Below are 13,831 nucleotides of genomic sequence, written 5' to 3'. Positions count from 1 at the left end.
AGTAATATTCCATTGTATATATGTGCCACATCTTCTTTATCCATTCATCCGATGATGGACACTTAGGTTGTTTCCATCTTCTGGCTATTGTAAATAGAGCTGCAGTGAACATTTTGGTACATGACTCTTTTTGAATTATGGTTTTCTCAGGGTATATGCCCAGTAGTGGGATTGCTGGGTCATATGGTAGTTCTATTAGTAGTTTTTAAGGAACCTCCATACTGTTCTCCATAGTGGCTGTACCAATTCACATTCCCACCAGCAGTGCAAGAGTGTTCCCTTTTCTCCACACCCTCTCCAGCATTTATTGTTTCTAGATGTTTTGATGATGGCCATCCTGACTGGTGTGAGATGATATCTCATTGTAGTTTTGATTTGCATTTCTCTAATGATTAATGATGTTGAGCATTCTTTCATGTGTTTGTTGGCAATCTGTATATCTTCTTTGGAGAAATGTCTATTTAGGTCTTCTGCCCATTTTTGGATTGGGTTGTTTGTTTTTTTGTTATTGAGCTGCATGAGCTGCTTGTAAATTTTGGAGATTAATCCTTTGTCAGTTGCTTCATTTGCAAATATTTTCTCCCATTCAGAGGGTTGTCTTTTCATCTTGTTTATGGTTTCCTTTGCTGTGCAAAAGCTTTTAAGTTTCATTAGGTCCCATTTGTTTATTTTTATTTCCATTTCTCTAGGAGGTGGGTCAAAAAGGATCTTGCTGTGATTTATGTCATAGAGTGATCTGCCTATGTTTTCCTCTAAGAGTTTGATAGTTTCTGGCCTTCCATTTAGGTCTTTATTCCATTTTGAGCTTATTTTTGTGTATGGTGTTAGGGATTGTTCTAATCTCATACTTTTACATGTACCTCTCCAGTTTTGCCAGCACCACTTATTGAAGAGGCTGTACTTTCTCCACTGTACATTCCTGCTTCCTTTATCAAAGATAAGGTGACCATATGTGCGTGGGTTTATCTCTGGGCTTTCTATCCTGTTCCATTGATCTATCTTTCTGTTTTTGTGCCAGTACCATATTGTCTTGATTACTGTAGCTTAGTCTGAACTCAGGGAGCCTGATTCCTCCAGCTCCGTTTTTCCATCTCAAGATTGCTTTGGCTATTCAGGGTCTTTTATGTTTCCATACAAATTGTGAAATTTTTTGTTCTAGTTCTGTAAAAAATGCCAGTGATAGTTTGATAGGGATTGCATTGAATCTGTAGATTGCTTTGGGTAGTAGAGTCATTTTCACAATGTTGATTCTTCCAATCCAAGAACATGGTATATCTCTCTATTTGTATCGGCTTTAATTTCTTTCATCAGTGTCTTATAATTTTCTGTATACAGGTCTTTTATCTCCTTAGGTAGGTTTATTCCTAGATATTTTATTCTTTTTGTTGCAGTGGTAAATGGGAGTGTTTTCTTGATTTCACTTTCAGATTTTTCATCATTAGTGTATAGGGTTGCCAGAGATTTCTGTGCATTAATTTTGAATCCTGCTACTTTACCACATTCATTGATTAGCTCTAGTAGTTTTCTGGTAGCATCTTTAGGATTCTCTATGTATAGTATTGTGTCATCTGCAAACAATGACAGCTTTACTTCTTGTTTTCCGATTTGGATTCCTTTTATTTCCTTTTCTTCTGTGATTGCTGTGGCTAAAACTTCCAAAACTATGTTGAATAAGAGTGGTGAGAGTGGGCAACCTTGTCTTGTTCCTGATCTTAGTGGACATGGTTTCAGTTTTTCACCATTGAGGACGATGTTGGCTGTGGCTTTGTCATATATGGCCTTTATCATGTTGAGGAAAGTTCCCTCTATGCCTACTTTCTGCAGGGTTTTTATCATAAATGGGTGTTGAATTTTGTCAAAAGCTTTCTCTGCATCTATTGAGATGATCATATGGTTTTTCTCCTTCAATTTGTTAATATGGTTTATCACATTGATTGATTTGGGTATATTGAAGAATCCTTGCATTCCTGGAATAAACCCCACTTGATCATGGTGTATGATCCTTTTAGTGTGCTGTTGGATTCTGTTTTCTAGTATTTTGTTGAGGATTTTTGCATCTATGTTCATTAGTGATATTGGCCTGTAGTTTTCTTTCTGTGTGACATCCTTGTCTGGTTTTGGTATCAAGGTGATATTGGCCTCGTAGAATGAATTTGGGAGTGTTCCTCCCTCTGCTATATTTTGGAAGAGTTTGAGAAGGATAGGTGTTAGTCTTCTCTAAATGTTTGATAGAATTCGCCTGTGAAGCCATCTGGTCCTGGGCTTTTGTTTGTTGGAAGATGTTTAATCACAGTTTCAATTTCAGTGCTTGTGATTGGTCTGTTCATGTTTTCTATTTCTTCCTGATTCAGTCTTGGCAGGTTGTGCATTTCTAAGAATTTGTCCATTTCTTCCAGGTTGTCCATTTTATTAGCATAGAGTTGCTTTTAGTAATGTCTCATGATCTTTTGTATTTCTGCAGTGTCAATTGTTACTTCTCCTTTTTCATTTCTAATTCTATTGATTTGAGTCTTCTCCCTTTTTTTCTTGATGAGTCTGGCTAATGGTTTATCTATTTTGTTTATCTTCTCAAAGAACCAGCTTTTAGTTTTATTGATCTTTGCTATCGTTTCCTTCATTTCTTTTTCATTTATTTCTGATCTGATTTTCATGATTTCTTTCCTTCTGCTAACTTTGGGGGTTTTTTTGTTCTTCTTTCTCTAATTGCTTTAGGTGCAAGGTTAGGTTGTTTATTCGAGATGTTTCCTGTTTCTTAAGGTGGGCTTGTATTGCTATAAACGTCCCTCTTAGAACTGCTTTTGCTGTATCCCATAGGTTTTGGGTCGTCGTGTCTCCATTGTCATTTGTTTCTAGGTATTTTTTAATTTCCTCTTTGATTTCTTCGGTGATCACTTGGTTATTAAGTAGTGTATTGTTTAGCCTCCATGTGTTTGTATTTTTTTACAGATCTTTTCCTGTAATTGATATCTAGTCTCATAGCGTTGTGGTCAGAAAAGATATTTGATACAATTTCAATTTTCTTAAATTTACCAAGGCTTGATTTGTGGCCCAAGATATGATCTATCCTGGAGAATGTTCCATGAGCACTTGAGAAAAATGTGTATTCTGTTGTTTTTGGATGGAGTGTCCTATAAATATCAATTAAGTCCATCTTGTTTAATGTATCATTTAAAGCTTGTGTTTCCTTATTTATTTTCATTTTGGATGATCTGTCCATGGGTGAAAATGGGGTGTTAAAGTCCCCTACTATGAATGTGTTACTGTCGATATCCCCTTTTATGGCTGTTAGCATTTGCCTTATGTATTGAGGTGCTCCTATGTTGGGTGCATAAATATTTACAATTGTTATATCTTACTCTTGGATCGATCCCTTGATCATTATGTAGTGTCCTTCTTTGTCTCTTCTAATAGTCTTTATTTTAAAGTCTATTTTGTCTGATATGAGAATTGCTACTCCAGCTTTCTTTTGGTTTCCATTTTCATGGTATATCTTTTTCCATCCCCTTACTTTCAGTCTGTATGTGTCTCTAGGTCTGAAGTGGGTCTCTTCTAGACAGCATATATATGGGTCTTGTTTTTGTATCCGTTCAGCCAATCTGTGTCTTTTGGTGGGAGCAGTTAGTCCATTTACATTTAAGGTAATTATCGATATGTATGTTCCTATTACCATTTTTGTAATTGTTTAGGGTTCGTTATTGTAGGTCTTTTCCTTCTCTTGTGTTTCTTGCCTAGAGAATTTCCTTTAGCAGTTGTTGTAAAGCTGGTTTGGTGGTGCTGAACTCTCTCAGCTTTTGCTTTTCTGTAAAGTTTTTAATTTCTCCATCAAATCTGAATGAGATCCTTGCTGGGTAGAGTACTCTTGGTTGTAGGTTTTTCTCCTTCATCACTTTAATTATGTCCTGCCAGTCCCTTCTGGCTTGCAGAGTTTCTGCTGAAAGATCAGCTGTTAACCTTATGGGGATTCCCTTGTGTGTTATTTGTTGTTTTTCCCTTGATTTTTTTTTTTTTTTTTTTTTGCGGTACGTGGGCCTCTCACCGCTGTGGCCTCTCCCGCTGTGGAGCACAGGCTCCAGACGCGCAGGCTCAGCGGCCATGGCTCACTGGCCCAGCCGCTCCGCGGCATGTGGGATCCTCCTGGACTGGGGCACGAATTCGTGTCCCCTGTATTGGCAGGCGGACTGTCAACCACTGTGCCACCAGGGAAGCCCCTCCCTTGCTGCTTTTAATATGTTTTCTTTGTATTTAATTTTTGACAGTTTGATTAATATGTGTCTTGGCGTGTTTCTCCTTGGTATTATCCTGTATGGGACTCTCTGTGCTTCCTGGACTTGATTAACTATTTTCTTTCCCATATTAGGGAAGTTTTCAACTATAATCTCTTCAAATATTTTCTCAGTCCCTTTCTTTTTCTCTTCTTCTTCTGGAACCCCTATAATTCGAATGTTGGTGTGTTCAATGTTGTCTCAGAGGTCTCTGAGACTGTCCTCAGTTCTTTTCATTCTTTTTTCTTTATTCTGCTCTGCAGTAGTTATTTCCACTATTTTATCTTCCAGGCCACTTATCCCTTCTTCTGCCTCAGTTATTCTGCTATTAATCCCTTCTAGAGTATTTTTAATTTCATTTATTGTGTTGTTCATCGTTGCTTGTTTCATCTTTAGTTCTTCTAGTTCCTTGTTAAATGTTTCTTGCATTTTTACTATTCTATTTCCAAGATTTTGGATCATCTTTATTATCGTTATTCTGAATTCTTTTTCAGGTAGACTGCCTATTTCCTCTTCATTTGTTAGGTCTGGTCGGTGTTTATCTTGCTCTTTCATCTGCTGTGTGTTTTTCTGTCTTCTCATTTTGCTTATCTTACTGTGTTTGGGGTCTCCTTTTTGCAGGCTGCAGGTTCGTAGTTCCCATTGTTTTTGGTGTCTGTCCCCAGTGGCTAAAGTTGGTTCAGTGTTTGTGAAGGCTTCCTGGTGGAGGGGACTAGTGCCTGTGTTCTGGTGGATGGGGCCGGATCTTGTCTTTCTGGTGGGCAGGTCCACGTCTGGTGGTGTGTTTTGGGGTGTCTGTGGACTTATTATGATTTTAGGCAGCCTCTCTGCTAATGGGTGGGGTTGTGTTCCTGTCTTGCTAGTTGTTTGGCATAGGGTGTCCAGCACTGTAGCTTGCTGGTCGTTGAGTGAAGCTCAGTGTTGGTGTTGAGATGGAGATCTGTGGGAGATTTTCGCCGTTTGATATTATGTGGAGCTGGGAGGTCTCTTGTTGACCAGTGTCCTGAAGTTGGCTCTCCCACCTCAGAGGCACAGCACTGATTCCTGGCTGCAGCACTAAGAGCCTTTCTTCCACATGGTTTTCGCGCCACCCTAGTCTTAAAGCTCCCGCGCCTGCTCCTCAGGCCAGGTTCCTGTGGGAGATAATTAATTAATTTTTGACTGCACCACAGCTTGTGGGATCTCAGTTCCCCAACCAGGGATCAAACCTGGGCCACAGCAGTGAAAGCTTGGAATCCTAGCCACTAGGCCACCAGGAAACCTCCATAAGCTCTAATTTTTTTTTTTTTTTTTTTTAAATTTGGTCACGCTGTGCAGCATGTAGAATCTTAGTTCTCTGATCAGGGATCAAACCTGAGGTTTCCTTTTGAGAACGTTTTGGAACTAGATAGAGGTGGTGGTTGCATAACACTGTGAATATCCCAAATGTTACTGTATTGTCTGTACACTTTAAAATGGTGACATTTATGTTATATACATTTTACCTCAATTAAAAAAAATACCACTGCTTGTGTTCCATCCCCAGAGGTTCTAAAGTAGTTAGTCCGGGGAGTGGAGCCTGGATTTGGATTTTAAAAACCCCCAGGTGATTCAAATGTGCAGCCTGGGCTGAGATCTCCTGCTTAAGACTTTCCTCCTAGGACTTCCCTGGTGGCGCAGTGTTTAAGAATCCGTCTGCCAATACAGGGGACACAGGTTTGAGCCCTGGTCCAGGAAGATCCCACATGCGGTGGAGCAACTAAGCCTACGTGCCACAACTACTGAGCCTGCGCTCTAAAGCCCACGAGCCACAATTACTGCAGCCTGTGTGCCTAGAGCCCATGCTCCGTGACAAGAGAAGCCACCACAATGAGAATGCCGTGCACTGCAATTAAGAGTAGCCCCGCTCACCGCAACTAGAGAAAGCCTGTGCACAGCACCAAAGACCCAATGCAGCCAAAAATAAATTAAAAAAAAAAAAAGTATAAAAGGACTCTCCTCCTGGAATCGACCCTTTCATGTTATATTTGTGTTCATTTCTAGCCTCTAGCACAGCTCTGCCTTTCCATTTTCCTTCACATTTTTGGGGTAATTTGTATGCCCCAGGATCCTTGCTAACTGTGTAGCTTCTCTGAATCCAACTCTGACCTATCAAGTCAGAATCTTATAAGTGAGGCCCAGGATGGTACATATTTCCCAAGCAACCCCAGGCAACTGTTATGTGCCCAATGGTCTGCGAACTACTTATGCAAACTCTTAGGTTTCCCCACTGTTCGCATCTCCGTGTATTAGCGACTAGGTCGTTGCCCTGTGGATGTGGTGTGAACAAGGCCAAGGTGGTCCCTCTCTCACTGTGCTCTCAGTGAAGCAGCAGAGCACACAATGATACATTTGGCACAGGCAGCAGAGCCCTTGTGTTTGACATGCGTTTGGGAGACTCCTGGGCAGAAAGAGGAGGGTGATCACAGCCCTGCATCACTTTCTCCCAGGTTGGGTCTCCCTGGGGAGGCTGAGAGCACAAGTCTGAAAACAGGTTCAAATCCAAGTTCTATATCTTTCTTAGTTCTGTCAATTATGTAAGCCTGTTTTTATATTTGTTGTCTATTGTGTAACAATATTACTGCAAACTTAGTGGCTTAAAATAACACACATTTATTAGGGCACCGTTTCTGTGAGTCAGAAGTCCAGGCGGGCGGTTTGGATGGGTCCTCTCCTCTGGGTCTCGCAAGGCTGCAATGCAAGGTGTTGGCTAGGCTGTGTCCTCATCTGGAGGCTCCAGTGATGATTGATCTGCTTCCAAGCTCACGTGATTGTTGGTGGCATTCAGTTCCTTGCAGCCTGCCAGACTCAGGGCCTTCGTTTCTCATTGGTTGGGTTTTAGTGAAGATTAAATGAGAGGATTATTTATTATTATCATCACTGTTACCAATGTTAATATTATCAGGTCATACTGGTCTTTGGTCTCCTGGATATGAAAGGCTCCCTCTTCGGCCCCAAATTTCCTCCTGAGATCTTCCTATGCTGTTCTCACAGAATCTCCTTCATCTCACCTTGGAGATCCAACCCTGGACCCTGTATCCTTTCCCCAGTTTGACTTGTCTGGAACATGGACTAAATTAACTGGGTGTTAAAGTTGGGTGTGACACTTTATAAAAAGCAGCATCTTTACCTGAGTTCAAGATATCTTTGAGGGACTCTGTCCCTGGTAGTATCTGTAACTCTGGTTTCTTCCCTACTTTGAGTTCTTCACTAGAACAGCAGGAGGGAGCTCCCGTCCTGTTTTAAAAGTCTGCCTCTCCACTGCATTCCAGTTTCCCGCTTGAGAGATGATTATATACCCAGTGCCCATTGAGTCCATTTAATGAAAAAATATGTTAATGCTCTGGGCCAGATATTGTTCTTGGTTCCAGGGATGTAAAAATCAATAAGATATATCCCTATTCCTCGAGGAGCTTAGAGTTCAGTGGAGGAATTTAGACTTGTGGTAGTGTTTCTCATTTCAGGACTGATGTTAGTGTTTGCATACAAAGAGATTTTTAGGTGGACTGAGAGCTGAGTGTAGGTGCTACACAGACTTGGTATTAAATAATGTTTCAGTTACAATGTGATAAAGTTATTTACTTTTTAATTCTCTCTCATCTTTATGACTGTGTCAAGAGCAAACTCTGTAGGTGCTAAAATGTCTTAAACACTTTATATTCTCCCTTTTAAACATAAAGAGCAGGGTATAGCTCAGAATCTTCTGTAGCCAACAGTATCCAGCTAGAATTGAATAATATTATATTGCCATTGACTTTATTTTTTGCAGGCATAGCAGTAAATGAGTCCTTTAAAAAGAAATGTATTTAAGTAAAAAAAGCGATCAGCTGCACTTTGAAAAGAGGGTTGCCATATTTTAGCACCAGTTGATTATTGCTGGATCTACTGATGGTTTAAACAAATCTGGAAGTCTGGACTTTGTGTGAAAAGGTCTAATTATTGTATGTTGGCTCAAATAAGAAATGCTGTGTGGTTCAAACAAAATACACTGTAGGCAGCTGGTTTGTAACCTTGGTAGTGAGAGGTGTAACACAGGCAGTGTATTAATTTTTTTTGAGAAATTTATTTATTTATTTATCTTTGGCTGCTTTGGGTCTTCGTTGCTGCATGTGGCCTTTCTCTAGTTGCAGCGAGTGGGGGCTACTCTTCGTTGTGGTGCGCAGGCTTCTCATTGCGGTGGCTTCTTTTGTTGCAGAGCACGGGCTCTAGGCGCATGGGCTTCAGTAGTTGTGGCTCTCGGGGCACACAGGCTTAGTTGCTCCGAGGCATGTGGGATCTTCTCGGACCAGGGCTCGAACCCATGTCCCCTGCCTTGGCAGGCGTATGCTTAACCACTGTGCCACCAGGGAAGTCCTAGTGTATTTAATTTTGAAGTAATAGTAAGGTCAAATCTTGGGGGAGTGTTAACAGTAAATAAGTCTCAAAATCATGGAGCTAGATTTCTAGAGTGCTCCAAAGTAAAGACTTTGTTACTGATATGTGAGAGGTTGGTCCTATACAGCTTGGCTGGAAACATTCAGGAAGACTAGATGGTATGCCAGGGCTTGACTTGTTGGGAGAAAGTCAGAAATCAAGAGGCATAAAAGAAATGAAAGTGACACTGAGAGTGTTGAAAAATTCAATATTCTGCAGAGTGCAGACTGCACTGTTTGAAAAATCTGGAGTTGTGTGTTCTACTTGATTTTCAAAAACCACAGATCTTTTTTCAATAAAACACACAGATCTTAAGTGTTCAATTTGATGAGTTTTGACAGTTGTGTACCTCCATGTAACCATCATGCCAAACAAGATGTAGAATGTTTCCATAGCCCTAGAAAGTCCCCTGGTGACCTTGCTCATACAGTCCTATCACCTCCTAGGGGAAATCACTGTTCTGATCTCCATCAGCATAGATTAAGTTTGTGAATTCTTGGGCTTCATATAAATGGAATCATATAATATATTCTCCTTTTGCCTGGCTTTTTCCCCACAACAAAATGTTTTAGAGATTGATCCATGTTTTGTGTATCAGTAGTCCTTCCCTTTTTATCTTTTATTAGTGAGTAGTAGTCCATTCTATGAATAGTCCATAATTTGTTTATTCATCCATCACTAGATGGGCATTTGTTTCTAGTTTTTTTTTGTTGTTGTAGTTGTTATTCTGAATAAAACTCCTATGAATAATTATTTGCAAATCTTTGCGTGGACATATATTTACATTCAGTAAATACTTAGGAGTGGAATTGCTGGGTCATAGGGTAGGTGTGTATTTAACTTTGTAAGAAATTGCCAATGCATTTTCCAAAGTGGTTGTACCATTTTACATTCTCATAAGCAATGAAGGAGAGTTCCAGTTATTCAAAATCCTCACCAACATTTGCTATTGTCATTATTTTTGATTACAGCCATATCAGCCAATATGAAATGGTATTTCATCATGGTTTCAATTTGCATTTCCCTGATGACTAAATAATGTTGAGAAGATTTTCATGTGCTTCTTGGCCATTTACTTATCTTCTTTTGGAAAGTTTATGTTCAAGTCTTTGTCCGTTTTTCAGTTGGGTTGTTTATCTTTTTATTATTGATTTGTAGGGGTTCTTCAGACATTCAGGATAACAGTCCATTGTCAGATGCACGTGTTGCAAACATTTTCTTTCAGTCTGTGGCTTGCCTCGTCATTTTCTTAATGGTGTTCTTTTTTTTTTTCTTTTTTTTTTTTTTGCGGTACGCGGGCCTCTCACTGTTGTGGCCTCTTCCGTTGCAAAGCACAGGCTCCGGACGCGTAGGCTCAGCGGCCATGGCTCACGGGCCCAGCCGCTCCGTGGCATGTGGGATCTTCCCGGAGTGGGGCACGAACCCGCGTCCCCTGCATCGGCAGGCGGACTCTCAACCCTGCGCCACCAGGGAAGCCCTTTTTCCTTTTTTAATAATGAGTGGGTGTTAAGTTTTGTCAAGCGTTTTTCCTACATCTTTTGAGAAAAATCATGATTTTCCTCCTTTTTTTCTTAATGTGATGAATTACACTAATTGCCTTTTGAATGTTGAGCCAACTTTGCATTCCTGAGATAAACCTCATTTATTCATGTTGTATTAGCCTTTTTATCTATTGCTGAATTTGATTTGCAAATATTTTATTAAGGTTGTTTACATTAATGTTCATGAAGAATATTAGTGTGTGGTTTTTGTTGTTGCTGTTTGTATGTGGCTGGCCTCACAAAATTAATTGGAAATGTTCTCTCATTTTCTGAGTGTGGGTATATTTATATGATTTATTTCTTAGGTACTTGATAGAATTTTCCAGTGAAGACATCTGGGACTGGGGTTGTTCTTTGTGGGAAAATATTAAATTATGGATTCAATTTGTTTACTAGCTATAGGGCTATTCATATTTTATATTTCTTCTTTTTTTCTGTTTTGGTACTGTGTCTTTCAAGGAATTTGTCCATTTTATCTAGGTTGTTGAAGTCATTGACATGATGTTCATTTTATCTCCTTATTATCCTTTGAGTATCTATGTGATCTATACTGATATCAACTCTAATTCCTGATACTGGTATTTTGTGTTTTCTCTTTTTTTCCCCTTGATCACTCTCACTAGATTTGTTTGATAGACAGCCTCTAAAATGGTTCCCAGTTGTCTCTGCCTCTTGGTGTTCACACCCTTGTGTAATCTCCATCACTTGAATGTGAGCTGAACCTTGTGAATCACTTTTAATGAATAGAATATGGAAAAGGTGATAGGATGTTACTTTGTAGATTAGCTTACAAAGTTAAGGAAGCTAATCCTTGAGGAAGACTCTGGCTTCCATTTTGCAAATCCTTTCTTGCTCTTTTGCTTGTATTTCTTATAAATAGAAGTATAATTGTTGTTGCTTTTTAGTTCAGTCTATCAATCTGTGCCTTTTACAAGGAGTGTTTAGCTCATTTATATATATATATATATATATATATTTTTTTTTTTTTTTTTTGCGGTACGCGGGCCTCTCACTGTTGTGGCCTCTCCCGTAGCGGAGCACAGGCTCTGGACGCTCAGGCTCAGCGGCCATGGCTCACGGGCCAAGCCGCTCTGTGGCATGTGGGTTCTTTCCGGACTGGGGCACGAACCCGTGTCCCCTGCATCGGCAGGCGGACTCTCAACCACTGCGCCACCAGGGAAGCCCTAGCCCATTTACATTTAATGCAATTACTGATATTGTTGGCTTTAAATCTACTATCTTGGGTTTTATTTTTTATTTGTATCTTCTGTCTCTTGTTCCTCCATTCTCCTTCCCCACCTTCTTTTAGGTTAATCAAGTATTTTTCAGTATTCTCTGTGTGCTTTGAAGTGTCCTTTTGCTTAATAAGAAAACTTCAAATTGGAGAATATCTTTATTATTTTTGATCAGAAAAAAAACTGCCATAAGCTTATACTCAGAGAGGCTGTTGGTCTAGACTAGAGAGGATGCTTCACTAGTTTAATTAATATGATCATCATGGTGTTGATGGATCCATACAGCACAGGGCACATTGGATATCACCCTTGTTTCCTCTGGGATTTGCTGCCAGGATGTAGCACACAAACCACAGTGGCAGAGGATTCTATGCAGACAGTCCACACAGGGCTCAGTCTGTTATAAATGCTTTCTTGTGGGGTGTGCATTTCAGTTCCACGGTCAAGCTGTGTCTCTCTCCAGGGGCTTCCAGACTTCTGCTTGCTGTCACCTCTCTTTCCATCACAGCTTCTTCTCTCAGTTTGATAAGTGGCAGGGAATATTCTGAAACCCTAGAGAAAAACTGTTTGTGGGACTCACAGATGCCAGTGTTTTAGATGAACTTCAGACATGCTTCTGACTTTGAGGAGCTTGAATCCAAACAGCGCTTTGGTCCCCTCCCCTACCCCACACCATGGTGCATATTTTAGGAAAAAAGAACCAGGCCTTAAAGGTGTTGAATTATCATTCACTCCATTCCTCTCCATTTTTGCTTTGTTTATGACTTAGATTAATTCTGAATCTCTTGTACCTGGACTCCTATGAAAATTCCAATAAAGTAAAAGTGATTAAAATTGGATTGCCCATAGAAACTGAGATGCCATTTTTCCCCTGGAGCTAAGTTCAGCGTCTAAATAAGGGGGGGGAGGCCCAAACTCTGCATATTAGCCTTTTAAACAAGGCACAGTGGGAATACCTCCGTTTGTATCCATAAATACAAAACAGGAAATCTTAAGTGGGACTTTTCTCTACAGCTTTAAAAAAAATCCAATATGAGATTATAGCTTTGATCATAACTTAATTTTCATTTCCATTTGAACTTTAATTTTACTTAAATTTTCTTCTGACAAATCTCCAAAGGAATATTTAAGTGGCACAGCATAATGCTGACAGATTATTCATATACCAGCCCTTAGGCTACCAAGAAAGCCTTCATTCTCAGAGAGAGTTTTATTGGAATCAGTGGCTCACAAAATATTGTTTTATGACAGCCCCTGTGCAGTAGAATTTAAAGGCTTAAGTTTTGGGAAAAACACTTTGGTAGCATTCTCTGCTACACCTTTTAGGAACATTAAATCAGCAGGCTCCCCAGTGATACTCCTGTGGAAAGGTGTTAGGTAATCCTCTTGTATTTTTCTCCTGACAGGTGTGGGGGGCTGTGAACAGCCCTTGTGCCTCTTACTCTTTGGGGCATCATGAGTGGAAGGCAACAGCTGTGCCCTTCAGTTCAGTGTACTTTCCAAGGGGAGATTGGTCTGTCTTGGTGATGTGAACATGGATGCAAACCCTGTCCCAGAGCTGCTGCAAAGAGCTAATTGTACTTCATTCATTCATTCATTGAACAAATATTTATTAAGCACCTACTTTCGCCAGACACTCTTCTAAGTCTTGAGGACATACCGGTGAGTAAGTCAGACATTGTTGCTCCCTTCATGGAGCTCGTGGGCTGGTAGGGAAGACAGAAAATAAACTAAAACACACACACACATACATCCATCATAACTGGTGATGAGAGCTATGAAGAAAATAACATCTCCATGGAAGAGGAATTTCAGCTGAGATCTGGAGGATGGGTGGAAGTTAGCCAGATGAAGGGATTTTTCTCAGATAATACAGAGAAATGTTTTCATTTGCGTTTCCCCTGTTCCCGGTGAGAATGAAACTCTTTGTGCAGTTATTGGCAACTTGGATCTAGCTTCATGAAATTTGCCTCTTCATGTCCTTTCTCTTTTTTTCAGTGAGTCGTCTTTTGCTTATTGATTTGGAGGAGTTTTGCTTTTCCCAGGGAGGTTTCAATCCACCTGCACTTTGTGTGGTATTCTCCAGGTGGGCTTGCATGTGGGTAGGGACTGAGTGGTGACTGCACTGCATGGAGCAGTCTGAACTGGTGGCCTCAAAGAATGCTGGTTTACTAGGATCAGTCTGGGACCAAGTGGGTGCAATGTGCTGAGTCTGCCTGGGGCCCGTTTTATCTGCTACACTGGATTACAGAAGCCAGGGCTCGTATTGAAGAGAAATCAAAGTTTCTTATTCTGAGCCCAGCACTGCACTGGCTTCTATTGTGAGCGGCAAAATCCTGGCAGGGATTTTGCCCATGGAGCC

Source organism: Delphinapterus leucas, chromosome 15 (genome assembly GCF_059928025.1).
Source record: "Delphinapterus leucas isolate spDelLeu-1000000601 "Yukka" chromosome 15, BTC_Dleu_Yukka2, whole genome shotgun sequence".
In the NCBI taxonomy this organism is placed as follows: domain Eukaryota; kingdom Metazoa; phylum Chordata; class Mammalia; order Artiodactyla; family Monodontidae; genus Delphinapterus; species Delphinapterus leucas.
The sequence above is the reverse complement of the archived record's forward strand: the minus strand, read 5'-3'. Positions refer to the sequence as shown.